The sequence below is a fragment of the Pectinophora gossypiella genome, chromosome 26, assembly GCF_024362695.1.
Source record: "Pectinophora gossypiella chromosome 26, ilPecGoss1.1, whole genome shotgun sequence".
Classification (NCBI taxonomy): Eukaryota; Metazoa; Arthropoda; class Insecta; order Lepidoptera; family Gelechiidae; genus Pectinophora; species Pectinophora gossypiella.
Genome location: NC_065429.1, coordinates 2,213,472 through 2,228,483, shown reverse-complemented (window position 1 = coordinate 2,228,483; position 15,012 = coordinate 2,213,472). Strand labels below are relative to the sequence as shown.

Sequence of the window (15,012 nt, the reverse complement as noted above, 5' to 3'; positions counted from 1 at the left end):
TCATGGAAATTTTTGTGTTTTTATTAATTATTTTCAGTTCCTTTTGCGACGGAAAATTCCACTTGATATCAACTCAGAATCATGGTCTGCATCATCCCTCAAAGTTTTCGTTACGGTGTCACTAACAGTCTGTATGTAACGGTCACGTAGAGCGGATGAAGGCTAATATTAGGATTATGAAGTCAGTATATAAAGCGAAGGTTGGTGGTAGGGCTGGCAGAGGAAGACCTAGAAGGACGTACATTGACCAAATTGGAGATGTCCTTAGAAAAGGTTCAGTACGATCTACTCTGAGTCGGTGTCCGTGTATAAAACGGTTGATGAATGTGGAGGAAGCAAGAGAAGTGTGTCAGGATCCAAGCAAATGGAATTCCATAGTCTCTGCTTACCCCGGTGTGAAATACGCGTGAGTTTATATAATTTATCTAACTGTTTTTATGTGTGGCGTCCTTTTATAATAAAGAATTTCTATTCTATTCTTATTTAAGTAAATAGTAGCTTAGAATAAGGAATAATACTACGTACTAGAAGCTCTTTAAATAAAGAATTTAAAAAAAGAAGCATGGACCTTAGTGCGTTACCATTAAAAAGGGTAAGAGCTATATAAATCGTTGGTGGCTTAAAGGTCTTGTAGTCAGGCCATGAAATTATAAAAAAAAACATTATAGTGGGTACTTCATAGGTATTCTTAGTAGTGAAGTAGGCACCTACAGTACAACACGAGGTATACTTATTTAGCCGCTGTATATTATTACAAGAGTGGCGTACGCGCAGAAATATTCGCCTCTCAGCGAATTGAGAGAATATACTGCTGATTGACATGTTTATAGTAACACTATAGTTTTTCTAAACAGAGATATCGTTTGTTGAACGTTCCGTTAGGTATTTGTGTTGTGAATTTAAAATTTTAAAAGAATGGTTAGGTTTGGTTGGGTTAGAACAATTCGGGGATTTACAAGGAAAGAGTGAATAGGCACTATTTGAGTTTGCGTGCTCTACCTTAGACCACGTCGCTGCTTAAAACCAGGTTGGATCGTGCGTTTAACACACAATTTTTTTTTTATAAAAAATGTTGACACATGACAGAGGGCAGCAGTAACTGTCAGTACTATTAAGAAGCTGAGGACTGGAGTCCTAGTACGGCTTTGAAATAGACTACTCTGGGCGCCATCCCACTCGCGTCAGACTGAGTACTGTGATACGGAAGGCAAGAGGGAAACCATTGCCCTATTTTCCCCTAAAAAGTAGCAAGGAGAGTGCTACACCGACAAGAGCGTGGCTCTTAAATTAGTGATGAAAAAAATAAAAAAAATAACGAAGTCAAAGAAGAAGCTATAGAAGGAGTTTCTAGTTTTTGTCGTTTCGAATTCCAGTACTTCACTAAAGTTACAAAGCGGACTTTTGGTACCTAATTAAACTCAAGGGTGTTAAAACGGACTCTTTGAAACAATTCATCAAATAGCAATATTTCAATTTGACATTTGTGCATATAAAAATAAGTTCCTAATCCGAAATCTTTAAAACCGCGTCAGAAAATCTCACTACGACACCGCGCCAAAATACATCTAGAGGCCTGAGTCTGACAGATTCTCCAGTGCCCCAATTTCGTCAAAAACCTCGAAAATGTCTCCACAAAGAACCTACTTATCAAGCTTACAGCTGTACTATAGCGAGCATTGTGAGGGTACAAAGAGGACTTCGAGTTTATTTGACACCTTTTGAGGATTTTTCTATTTGAATGTTTCGGATTTTTTGTTCAAGTGCGCTTTTGTACATTTTGTATGTACGTACTTATCATGTGGTTTATCCGCTTTGTGCTTTGGCTTCCGTGGTCCAGTTGAGCGTTGGGCTCACGATCAGTCCCGGGTTCTATTCCCGATGGGGAGAATGTTGAAATCACTTTATGAGACTGTCCTTTGTTTGGTAAGACAGAAACTACACATTGACATTATCGTACACGCGCATCTGTGTGTGTGACGTCTGACGCCTGTACGATTGAAGACTAAAGTAAGACCGAGGGGGTGAGGTAAACCTAGCTCAGCCGCTGGTGGGGAGCGGAGAGTTGCCGTTTTATATCAGAACTCAAAATCATTTATTCAACGTAATTATCATGGATAAACTTGTTGAAGGTCAATGTAAATTTTTTTAATTTACGTCATTTCGCAAGGTGTTATGGCTGAGGGGAAGAAAAGACATTTTTTTTGACGTGTCTTATTGTAGATTTGCCGCAGATGGCATTAACTACTTGGCTGGACAAAGGGGAGCGCTGAAGGCTCTCACGCGGTACAAATATGTGTTGCTACACATCTTTTAACATTTTATACGTAGTATTATTCCTTATTCTGTTATCGGATACATTACTTTTTTTTAATAATTGTCACACCTACGTTTTGAACGCACGAGGCAAAATTCGACTTAATAGTAAATATCAGTTTGTATCTGTGTGATATCAGAAGTTTATCAGACGAAGGCCGTGTTATCAGTCAGTGGCATGTACTTGCGTAACTTTGTATTTGGTTATAGAAACGCGCCTGAGCATCATTCATTATTATGTTGGTTGTGTGAGTAAGACAAAGGCGTAATCAACTTTTCAAAACACCTAAAGTACCTTTTATTGCACAGTCATGAACATTAACATATACCTACTTTAGAACCCTGTCGCACCATGATATTTTACATTTAACGAGACTAAAGCCTAGGTTACACAGTGCGAGCAGCTGATGTGACAATAGACAGCTACTGTGTTTGTGTACCTACTCGTATGACAGTAGCTCGACTCGCCTCCCACGGTCACACTGTGCAAACTGCTGGTGTCGCAGAAGACAGCTACTATACCAGTGTACTGGTATAATTCGTTTGTATCATGTCGCCCAAACAAGAAACTGTACCCGGCGTGGGCCCGAGCGTATGAGCTACTGTCATTTCGCAAAATCGTGTGAGTTGACGACCGAGCGGCGTGCGAGTGGTGTGGTGGGGGAAGGCAAGTAGCGAGTAAAAACAAAAAATGTTGAAGTAACTCGGACGCGAGCAACTGTCCCACTCGCACATGACAGTTACTCGTATGATGCGGTCACACGTGCGTAGTAGCAGCACCTCAGTAACTGACTCGGTCAGCTCGCATATTAGCTCGCACTGTGTAACCTAGGCTCGGTTTAATTTGTCAAAAAAGTGTGACATGGTTTCAAAGTGTAACATATTAGTACACGTGACCGTACACTATTAAAGACTACATATGCTCACGACCACGACTATATCCTAATTGGGGTAGTCAAAAGTATATCTATCGCAAGATGAACTAAGTACCGACACATCACCGAGTTTTCTGTTAGACCGAGATAGGTGGCGGTCCGTATCGTATGTCAGTGAAAACTGCACTTAAGATAAATTAATAACTCATTGGTGCAAGTGCGGTACCGGGGTTTGAACCAGCGCTCCTGAACCCTCCTTTCCCATTTGAGAAGCAAGCTGGTGAACCACAGGACCAGAGTTACTCTTCTTCTTCTTATCATGTCGATGGCAAACTAAATAGTTATCATCATCATCAGCCCATTAACGTCCCCACTGCTGGGGCACGGGCCTTTCCTATGGATGGATAGGGAGATCGGGCTTTAAACCATCACGCGAGCCCAGTGCGGATTGATGTTAACGACTGCTAATGCAGCCGGGACCAACGGCTTAACGTGCCTTCCGAAGCACGGAGGAGCTCGAGATGAAAACTTTTTTGTGGTCACCCATCCTGTGACCGGCCTTTGCGAAAGTTGCTTAACTTCAACAATCAGACCGAGCGCGTTTACCGCTGCGCCATCGGCCCAAACCTTGGCAACAAGTATGGCGCTATCTGCAGCGCTCATCAGATCCTCCTGCGTGCAGGTTCGGGCACGCAGGACACGATGTAAGATGTTCCATCGTTTGGGGAACAGTGCTACACCTGAACAAATTATCCTCACTTCGGTCCACCTGAGTCCGAAGTCTTTTTAGAGACTTCCAGGTAAACCAAGGCAAGTCAAGACCTGGCGGAGGTCTCTCGGACGGCGAAACAAAAGGTTTGGAAGGTCTACTGGTTCCTGCCAAATCCAGCATCTTTTTTTTTAGTAACTTATCACGTGAAGTATTACGAACTCGTAAGACTTCATCTTTTTGCAAAAGTGTTTTACCTACCCCCTTTCGGCTCTGTCAATCCTGAAACTGTTTTACCGACCTGTCATTCAACAAACAGTCTCACTAATATACAATCCAATTACGCCCTCACTTCCCAAGTTGCCGGCAGGTGGCGCTAGTAACTACTTTAAACTAGTGCTAAATCTTTGATTAACTGCTGGCTTTACGTTAATTGTGCTACCGGGTTTAATATAAACTCTATGATGTAATATGCTCGCTGAAACAGATGTTGTTCTAGTAAGGATTAATAAAATACTAATACCAAGCCAAGCCGTGTGTAGTGATGTATAGTCATGAGCAATATAATGTACCCACTTTAGGACTCTGTCGCACTAACATATTTGACATTTAGTGAGACTTACAGTTCAATTTGTCAAAAAAGTTAATGTGACATGGTACCAAAGTGTATACATATATTAATGCTCGTGACCGTACCGTTCCAGAGAATGTTCACAAAAACTCTTTAATAGTAAGCACATTGGCTGCTTTCTTTACCAAATTGTTCTTTCTTGCACTTTGGGGGTTTAAAAATGCCACATCACACATTTGACATTTGCTTGCATTACGCACTTACTTTTATTTGTGCAAATGTCAAACTGCAATATTGCTTTTTTAGATGAATTGCTTCGATTTGAATTTGACATTTGCGCATAGTACGTGCGCAATGCAAACAAATGTAGTGACGTAGAACGAAAACTTTGAGGGATGATTCAGATCATGATTCTGAGTTGATACTTATCAAGTGGAATTTTCCGTCGCAAAAGTATGTAACTGAAAAACTTTTAAAAAATACTAAAATCTTCATGAATTTTCCGACAGGAAATTCCACTTGATATCAACTCAGAATCATGGTCTTAATCATCCCCCTAAGTATTCGTTACGATGTCACTTACACCGTGTAAGTTCATTCATCTCATTATTTTGAGTTAATAATTAAGTGGAATTTTCCATCGTCTGAATCATCCCCCTTAGAATTCGTCACTATGTCACTAACACATTTTTTTTTACTTATTGTAGCTTTGCCGTTGATAGTATTAACTACTTGGCCGGACAAACAGGGAGCGCTGAAGGCTCTCCCCGGTACAACGTTTAAGACAACAAACCTGAGGGTGCCCAGTTGGGCGCGAACCTCGGCTCAGGGCGTCGTCTGAGAGGGAAAATAATTGAAAGATTTACGGGTCGATAGCGATAAGCGCTGATTGAGGGAGAGTGACTAACACCCTGTATTACTGTTGTTACCACTTTTGGAAATTTTGGAAAAGCTTTTTTCATAATATCTAAAAGTGTTCGAAGTCGGGGGAAATGACTGGGCTGGCACAAATTAATGATATGACTATCAGCGGGCCGTGATCATTGTGTCGTCGGTTTAAGTGGCCGAGCCAATAGCTTTTGATGTAACCACACCCTTGGGTGTGGTGCAAGTGAAAGGCGAACGCGGGAAATAGAGGCTTTTATTCTGACGTCATTTTCTCTGTCTACCCCAATTCCTCTATCGTGTGGGTCGTGAGGTAGATTACCAACCCCATCAACCCTGGTGTCAGGGTTATTATTGAGCCGCCATAAGCTCTTCTGACACGGCTCATGTAACCGGGACCAACGGCTTAACGTGCCTATCGAAGCACAGATCATCTTAGTATTTGGACAATCTGATGATCAGCCAGTAATGTCCTAACCAAACTAGGATCACAAAGTGTTTTTTGTGATATGTCCCCACCGGGATTCGAACCCGGGACCTCCGGATCGTGAGCCCAACGCTCAACCACTGGACCACGGACCGTTAATGAAAGCTATTAAAAACAGGCTTTATCTTCTGAATATATGTAGGAAAGTGAGTAGAACGGAACGTAAGATTGATAGAAAGTAAGAGAGAATACTATGGATGGATAATGAATGGGGATTAAGTTGTTTATGGTTTGAATTTATGATTGTCTATTATTTCAGGGGGTCGTAGTGTCAGAGGCATTTGTTTTTTGTAAAAAGGAGAAAATGTACGGAGTGAAGATAAATGAAGCATTGCCCTTTATGAAAGTGAAACGTGGACTATGACACAGAGAGACAGAGAGAGGTTGGAAGCATTTGAGTTGTGGTGTTGGCGAAGGATGGAGGGTATAAGCTGGACTGAAATGGTGTCAAATGAAAAAGTGCTGGAAAGAGTTGAAGAAAAGAGAACCATATTGAAGACTATAGAGAACCGGAGAGGAAATATGATTGGCCACCTGATACGACACGATTCATTTAAAACAAACATTATAGAAGGAAAAATTGAAGGGAAGAGAGGAAGGGGTAGACCTAGGATAACACTTATGAAACAAATAAAAGAGAAGGTGCAGGTCGTGTCGTATCGGGAGGTGAAGGTTTTGGCGGGAAGAAGAGAGGAATGGCGATTACTCCACCGACAAAAGCGCGGCTCTTAAATAGAGAGAGAAGATAAATAAAATATCCCTTTTAATTCTATCCACATATAGTTATGTATAATTTTCTGCCACGAAATGAGAGGTCTAGGTGTTAGTGCCCTATTCCTCGCGACCTCTCGTATCTTACACCACCTCTGAAATGAACAGATCGATACGACAGGGCGGCAGTTCATAATCCGAGACATTGTTCTCTTTTTAAAATAATATTCTCAGGTTACAAGCTTTTTTTGACGTGACTTATTGTAGATTTGCCGCAGATGGCATTAACTACTTGGCCGGACAAATGGGGAGAGCTGAAGGCTCTCACCCGATACAACGTTTAAGACAACAGGCCTGAGGGTGCCCAGTTGGGCGCGAACCTCGGCTCAGGGCGTCGTCTGAGAGGAAAAATATTTGAAAGAATTAATCGACCCTAGTGGGTTGATAGCGCTAAGCGCTTAATGAGGTCAGGCTACAAGCGCACCCCAGACACTTCATACAAAACACCTCGTTTTACGCAGACACTACACATTGACACGCGCATCTGTGTGTGTGACGTCTGACGCCCATTCGATTGAGATCGAAGATCATGGTGTTGAGGTAAACCTAGCCCAACCGCTGGTGTGAAGCGGAGAGTTGCCGTTCTATACGTAGTATGTATTCTTTATTCTATGAGTGATCAGAATTCACAAGAAAAACTTAATAACATTTGCACAAGTCTGCTCGTAATGACAATGTACCTTTCTATCTGCATAACTTATCTAGGGTAACCTTTAAGTAGCTTAAGTTGGTTTGTTAAATACTTTGTTAAATGTTCTGTTTTATAAGCTGTTGGTTATCTAAATAAAATTATCATCATCACCAGCCCATTAACGTCCCCACTGCTGGGGCACGGGCCTTCCCTATGGATGGATAGGGAGATCGGGCCTTAAACCACCACGCGGGCCCAGTGCGGATTGGTGGTTATTAACGACTGCTAATGCAGCCGGGACCAACGGCTTAACGTGCCTTCCGAAGCACGGAGGAGCTCGAGATGATTTTTTTTATGGTCACCCATCCTAAAATAATAAGTGCGACACTTTATCACGTTTTTCTATGACAGTCACAGTGTGCTTTTTCATACACATTCTAAAGTTATTTCGTGTTTTGAAGTTTAGTAATAAGCAACTGATTTGACTAGTTGGTAACTAGCTTCATTTATGAGTTTTATTTATGGTCCAAACATGAATTCAAATTCGAACTAAAGTTGAATTCAGTGGTTTAATGCCCGAACCGAGAACCGAACTTCGAACTAGTGACGTTACAATTCACAATGTAGGTACATTGGTCACGCGTTCTCCAGAGCACTAAGTTAAATAATTAAGTACTTAACCCTTTCACGGCAGAGACCATGGGTCATTGATGGTTCATAACAGATAGTATAACACCTTGGAATCGGAACGTCATTAGACGTTTTGTCCTTGAATGTGTTAAGTAAGGAAAATGTTTATTTTTTATAAGGACACCAAAATATTGGCCCCGATTCCGGCAGACCCCTCCTAATTTTATTTTAAGTTATACCTGTCATTTTCTTATCCGCCATGAAGGTATAAAAAAACGCACATAAAAGTAAGTGCGCAATGCAAACAGATGTCAAATAGCAATATTGCTGTCTTAGATGAATTGCTTCGATGTGGCCATTTTAACCCCCCTGTACCCATTATAAAATTTGCTCCACAAATGACAAAATCCATATTTTTCAATTAGTTCACATTGAACCCGCATGCCCATCGAATACCCCATTTAAATGAACCCTAAGTTACAGGAATAAGGGATTATAGACTTTATTTTTATGGACATTAGCACAGTTATCGGTTCCGCAGTTCTGTTCGACCTAAGGGTTTGATGATGGAAATGTTCAATATATATGCGAGGAGTTCTGTAAGTAAGTTAATTTTTTGCTTTGTTTGCCAAATTGCTGAAATTGTATTTTTTTTTCAGATTCTCGTTCGTTTTCGGCGGATAAAATTACATGTAAGTACCTACCTATATAACTTAAAATAAAATTAAGTGTCTGCAGGAATCAGGACCAATGTTTTGTGAAAATATATGTGAGTAAATATAAGGAAATGTATCTTTTTTTCTTTCTAAATATTCGTATGAATAAAGACATCTGTGCACAAAATCGGTCAGTTTAAAATTTTGAATAAACCTCCCAAACTGGATGTATACCAACCCTGGTATTGTACAGAGTCGCATTGTTCGACCCCACGTGCGCGGCAGATGCTTGCTCCATGCGCAGGAGTGTATTTTTGTAAAGATTAGGGTGGCCATGTGGTCTGCCATTTTTAAATTTGTGAAAATGCGAAATTACTAGATTGTGTTTTGTTTAAAGCTAATTGTGTTTTCCTTTGCATTAAATAACTATGCTCCATTTTGTTTGAAGAAATTGAGTTTAATGGGTGGGTAATTTAGGTTCTTTGTAGTTAACATACTTAAGGCAAAGTGGTTGCTGCGTTATTACTCAGACAGAATTACAATATTATAAGTAGATTAGGTCATATTCGCGCGCGTCGTACGTGGCGTTCGTGTGCGGCGTACGGCTGTAACGATGATGATGATGAGGTCATATTCCATATTTTCTTAATTACAAAGTTTATATATATATATATATATATTTATATTATTTCTTTAGATAAGTATATATTATTTATTATTATTTTTTTTTGTTATGTTGGTACCATTACATGTTTATTGCACCAGCCCGTGCTCCAATGAATAATCTTCTTTCACCCTAAGGTTGCCTGGCAGAAATTGCTGTTTAGCAATAAGGCCGCCTTTTGAGCTTATGTTTTATTCGTACGTTTATGTCCTTTGTTTTGTTGTTGTGCAATAAAGTATTATTGATTGATTGATTGATTGAAAGTTTGTATCAAATACACAAATCAATTTCAAAATTAATTCTTATCTACATTTTCGCCTGGAAACGTCCATTTTATCCCAAGATTTGCAGCACCATGGCCACCCTACCCCGCCGTGCTTGTCAACGGCTCCCGATGGATCAACAGATGTAGGGTCCACATCCGGATGTGGGTTCATGTACATGTGCTTACTAAAGACCAGGCTGTACCAGATTATGCGAAGGACACGGGAATCATTTAGGTCTGGCTGTCTAGACATATTTAGGAGACTTAATTCAATCAGACTAGTAGGTACCAGCTAGCGTATTGGTCTAAATATATAAATACGGAAAAACTCTGTATGTTTCACGAACCACTGCATCAATTTTGATAAAATTTGATATGGCCCTTCACTCTCAAACTGTCCAGTTTGAACTTACGAACATAAATCAAATCCACGTGGTCGAATCGGGGGGGGGGGGAGGCGGGGGGGGGGGGAATGGCAGTTATGTACCTATTCCATTAAAAAAAGAAATAGACGGACTAACAAGTACGTAAAGCTCCTTTGCAAGTTCGACTTGCAATGAGACAGTAACTCTTAGAGTAATGGAATCGATCATCAAATTTTATTCATTGTTGAACAATAAATAAATAAATAAATAAATATACGTGGCTTTACATTATTTATTTTTTTGAAGGAATATTTTCCCATCTTTCATAGTGACAGTTATAAAACAAAAAATTACATAATAAAAACCTAATTACCAAAAGCGTTACTGTAAAACAACCTAATTTTCAGCGCTCGCGCGGCGCCATCTTTTTTAATTTAGCATCATGGCGGTCGTAAGGCTGACATAGTTGTACTGACTCAAAGTTGGCATCCCAGACATTTGCAACATAATTTTGGGGTTGACATGGCATACGTTATGCATACCTATACATACAAACCTCAGCGGTTATATGCGAGATTTTGCTTTGGTTTTAGAATTGTATGAACGCGTTTTTGCATATGTTTTTGACGACACAAGAAAGTGTGGATGGATCGTGTGAAGAAGAATAATTGTGTGTACAGTCATGAGCAATATCATGTACCCACTTTAGAACCCTGTCGCACTATCATATTTGACTTTTAATGAGACTTGCGGTTTATTTGTGAAAAAAGTTAATGTGACATGGTTTCAAAGTGTATACATATTAGTACTCGTGACCGTACTGAGAAGACGAATGAGAGAAATGAATGGAGGAGGAATACATGTTGTGCCGACCCCACTTAAGAGTGGTATAAGGGCAGGAGAATGATGATGATGATGAACGCGTTTTGACTGACATAAAACATAAGCATAGGCCTCCTCTCAATCAACCGGAAAGGGTATGGAGCATACTCCACCAAGCGTCTCTACTGCGGATTGGCAGAGATGTTTGGGCAATATTCAATCCATTTGCCAGAGTTTTCAAGTCGCACACAGGTCTCCGACTTGGCTTGATAACTATTTTCGAGTGTCTTTACGCCAGGGCCAATGATTTTACGTCCTCTGAAGTACCGATAAGCTAGAAATGAAAGATAATTAACGGTCACCTATCTACTTGGTCAAACTTAAAAACGGATTCTGGTCGTGTTTTTTTTTTTCTAGATTGTTCCGTGTTCTCTTGGGAGGATTCTTTCTGTTACCAAGTCCCCAATACACGATCAATTTCTGGCATTCCATCTTAAATCCACGTCAATTGTTGTCCTACTTTGTCCAGCTTATTGATCGTTTACGATTGACAACGTCACAGGCTCCTTATTGCCGACGCCTGATTGATTGGCGATGAGGTCATAGTCCAACACTCTAGTAGAGTGCGGTTAGGGCGAAAAAAAAAGTAAAAAAACTAAAATTCTTTTTTTTATTAACACTTTCAAGGACAGAACGTCTAATGACGTTTCGATTCTAAGGTGTCATACTATACAATTATCTATGAACCATCAATGACCCATGGTCTCTGCCCGTGAAAGGGTTAAAGATATTATGATATCGGGTATATAGGCTTGATTTTGCACTTGAGAATAATTAATTTTGCATTTAAAATAAAGTACTTAGTTAATAGGATAGTTGCTAAGTGAATAGTTCTTCCTACCCTATAAGGTATTAAACACGAGTGTAACTATAATGACAAGCATTTTTCGCTACTTAATATTTGCCACTATACAGAAAAAAAAAAACGGAAGTATGGGTAAAATGTGGTGCAAAAAGGCCACTATTGGGCAATTTGAAAATACCTACTAGTAGAGTTAAGGCATTTGCTAGGTAAGCGTGATCCACCCTAGATCACATCGTCACTTTACATCAGAAATTGTGGTCAAACGCGAAACAATATTTAAAAAAAAAACCACATTCCATTAACTGCCTCGTTGCGGTTTGACCGAGTTCAGTACGCCATAAATAGTCCATTAACGACGTTATTTACCTTAATGCATTGGCAAATTTCATTATTTCAACTCCTGTCAATAGGGGCGTAACCTTTTAGCAACAAAAAACATTTTACATATCGCAGAAAATACACAAAAACTGTGAAACTTGAATAAAACTAAATATACTGATAAAAAAAGCGAATTACAAAAAAAAAATCTTACCGCCAAACCCTCTGCCAAAACCTCGTAACTCATAAAACTGAACATCTTAACAGCACATTGAAAACGGTCACAAAAAACTACGCAATTTTTATCCGAGAATAGAATGACACTCACTATTAAAAAAAGAAAAATATTTAAAATTCGAACGCGATTAAAAATGAGTAGTGAAAACGTTTTGATGATAGAGAAAAGTGATTTTGATGTTAGACATCGTGTCATAAATGTTGACAGAGCGTGTGTGAGTCGCGGTGGTCGAATTTGCACTGAAGCAGACATCTTGAATGAACCACTGAATGACTGACAGAAATAGTCTGAAGGGTGGAATCTGTGTAGTGCAAGAATAGTGCTTCAAGCGCTGTATTTCTAATTCTCTAAAAAAAAAACAAATACTTTCTACGCAATTATAAATGACAATATTTTTTTATTCTTTATTATTTGCTTTTAAAAATAAATAGGACATTTTCAGAGTGTAGGTAGCTAGGTACCTACTTAAGAGTTTATTTCTTTGTTCAGGAATTAATTATTGAAAATTGTTGAAAGTTCATAAAACGACCAAACAGGGAAACGGACTTGAACCCTCTGATTTGGTGGGCAAGCTGCCTAGCCATTGAAGCTTCTTCTTCTATCGTGTGAGTTGTGAGGTGGAGTACCAACCTTATCAACCCTGGTGTCAGGGTTACTATTGAGCCATTGAAGCTGACAGTTAGTAAATGCATATTCCAAAAAACTAATCATTTGTAATTAATTCAAAATACTATTGATACGAGGCACAAAATTCCAATTTTGTCCAGACAGACACCCTGATATCAGAGTTGATGGGGTTGGTAATCCACCTCACAACCCACTCGATAGAAGAAAAGTTTGTCCAGAAATCACGAAGCCATCTGTGCTTAACTATAAATAGGCGAAAGAAATATCAATCCCATACTTACATGTATTGTATGGATAACCTTACTACTACTATCAAAATCTGCAAAATTTACATTTTTAAAATCGTTATATTTTTGAAAAAAAAAAAAAAATTTTTCTTTTATTTTCCAATAAAAAATAAGCGCCGCATGCGCTACGTAGCGGCGAACACCCTAGTTATCGCACGCGGGCCCGGCCGCCCACCAATAGCGTACGCTCGTTCGAAACGTTCGCGCTACCATTCGTCGAACGCAGCGGTTTTCAAACTTGCTCGTTCCTTTTCACGAAAAATTTTAAATGCAAAATTTTTTTTATATTTTGTTATAATACTTATTGTTTTTTTTTTTGCCACAAACTACTTGGCCGGAGAAATAGGAAGCGCTGAAGGATCTCACCCGGTACAAAATTTTAATTATAACATTGACTTATCTGTTTTTTTATCCTTTTACCAAGTTTTTTATCGCTGATTCCTTGGAAGAAATTGCTTCAGAGCAATAAGGCCGCCCATTTGTACTGTTGCTAAGTGTTTTATAAATGTTTTGTTTGTGTGCAATAAAACATAATATTTTTATTTGTAGTTCTGTGGGTAATCTACTTGTGTTTATGTTCTGTTTCGGTGTACATTCATGAGCAATATAATGTACCCACTTTAGGACTCTTTCGCACTAACATATTTGACATTTAGTGAGACCTAGAGTTCAATTTGTCAAAAAAGTTAATGTGACATGGTACCAAAGTGTATACATATTAATGCTCGTGACCGTACAATAAAATGATAAATGAAAAAAAAAATGTTTTATTGTAACATAACATAGCATCACGCCTGTACCCTGAAGGGGTAGGCAGAGATGTATAGTACATATACCCACTCCTCGCCAGCTATGTTTAAGTCCCATGCAATAATAGTCATCATAGTCAATTAACAGCTTTCATATCAAATGAAGAATTTAGAAGTTACGTAGAAATATTTCAAAATTAACTCTAGGATATGCAATCAACAATACTTCGTCCGCCCCAGGCGTCGAATCCGGGACCGTTTAGCCGCAAGCCAGCAGGACAAACTTTTACCACCCAAACCATGGGAGTGACGGTTCATTTTTTTTATTCCGAGGCGGTTAAGTGTTTTTCAGTGTCAGTTCTAACTTTCGAAAAGAGTTACGAAAGAATCCCGTTTTTCCTTGTTTTTTTTTATTATTTTTGTGCGTGGCTTGGGTTTTTAAAGATTGAGACTTTTTTATTTGAAAATTGATTTAATTAATTGGTTTTGACGGCTTGCTATTCTTGACATATTTTATATTGTTAAAAATGTTTATGTGCATTCTGTACTTTTTTTCAATTAGAATTTCTTTCGCGTTAATATAATTTCGTGCAAAAAAACATATTTCTAGTCCCTGGGCAAAGTGATCATACATGCCTACCTACTATCAAACAGAACATCTATTTCAGTACAATTACATACATACAGTCATGAGCAATATAATGTACCCACTTTAGAACTCTGTCGCACTAACATATTTGACATTTAGTGAGGCTTACAGTGCAATTTATCAAAAATCATGTGACAGGGTACTTTTCCGTTTTCCACACGGTCCGCTTACCTAACCTGAAAATTTGACAGGTCCGGTTTTTTACAGAAGCGACTGCCTGTCTGACCTTCCAACCCGCAAAGGGAAAACCAGCCCAATACAGGTTAGGTCGCATACCTCCGAAAGCATTTCTCGGGAATGTGGGTTTCCTCACGATGTTTTCCTTCACCAAAAAAGAAACACCAAAATACTTAAACACGTATTCCGTCGAAATTTAAATAATACCTACCTATTTAACGAACACGAGATAAAAGTCAAAATGAATTCAAAAATAAATGGAATAATTTTGATTAAACGTTCAAAATATGTCCTTTGTCAGAATACCTTTATTTTACAACGCGCGTTGCTATGAATTTTATCAAGAATAACATGCAACATAAGCTCAGGGCCGTAGCTCAGGACTATATCTTAATTTTGATGGTCAGAGATACATCCATCGCAAGAATCTTGCGGCAAGATGAACTAAAAACCTTTTC

At 39.1% G+C, this 15,012-nt stretch overlaps 1 long non-coding RNA gene across 1 annotated transcript in view; it reads right to left on the bottom strand.

The window, feature by feature from the left end:
• LOC126378590 (uncharacterized) overlaps positions 1-12,302 on the bottom strand; it is a 39,498-nt gene extending 27,196 nt beyond the window's left edge. The window contains exon 1 of the long non-coding RNA XR_007568115.1: positions 12,042-12,302. This is a non-coding gene — a long non-coding RNA (uncharacterized LOC126378590). The remainder of the gene's footprint in view (positions 1-12,041) is intronic.
• Between the last annotated feature and the right edge of the window lie 2,710 nt (positions 12,303-15,012).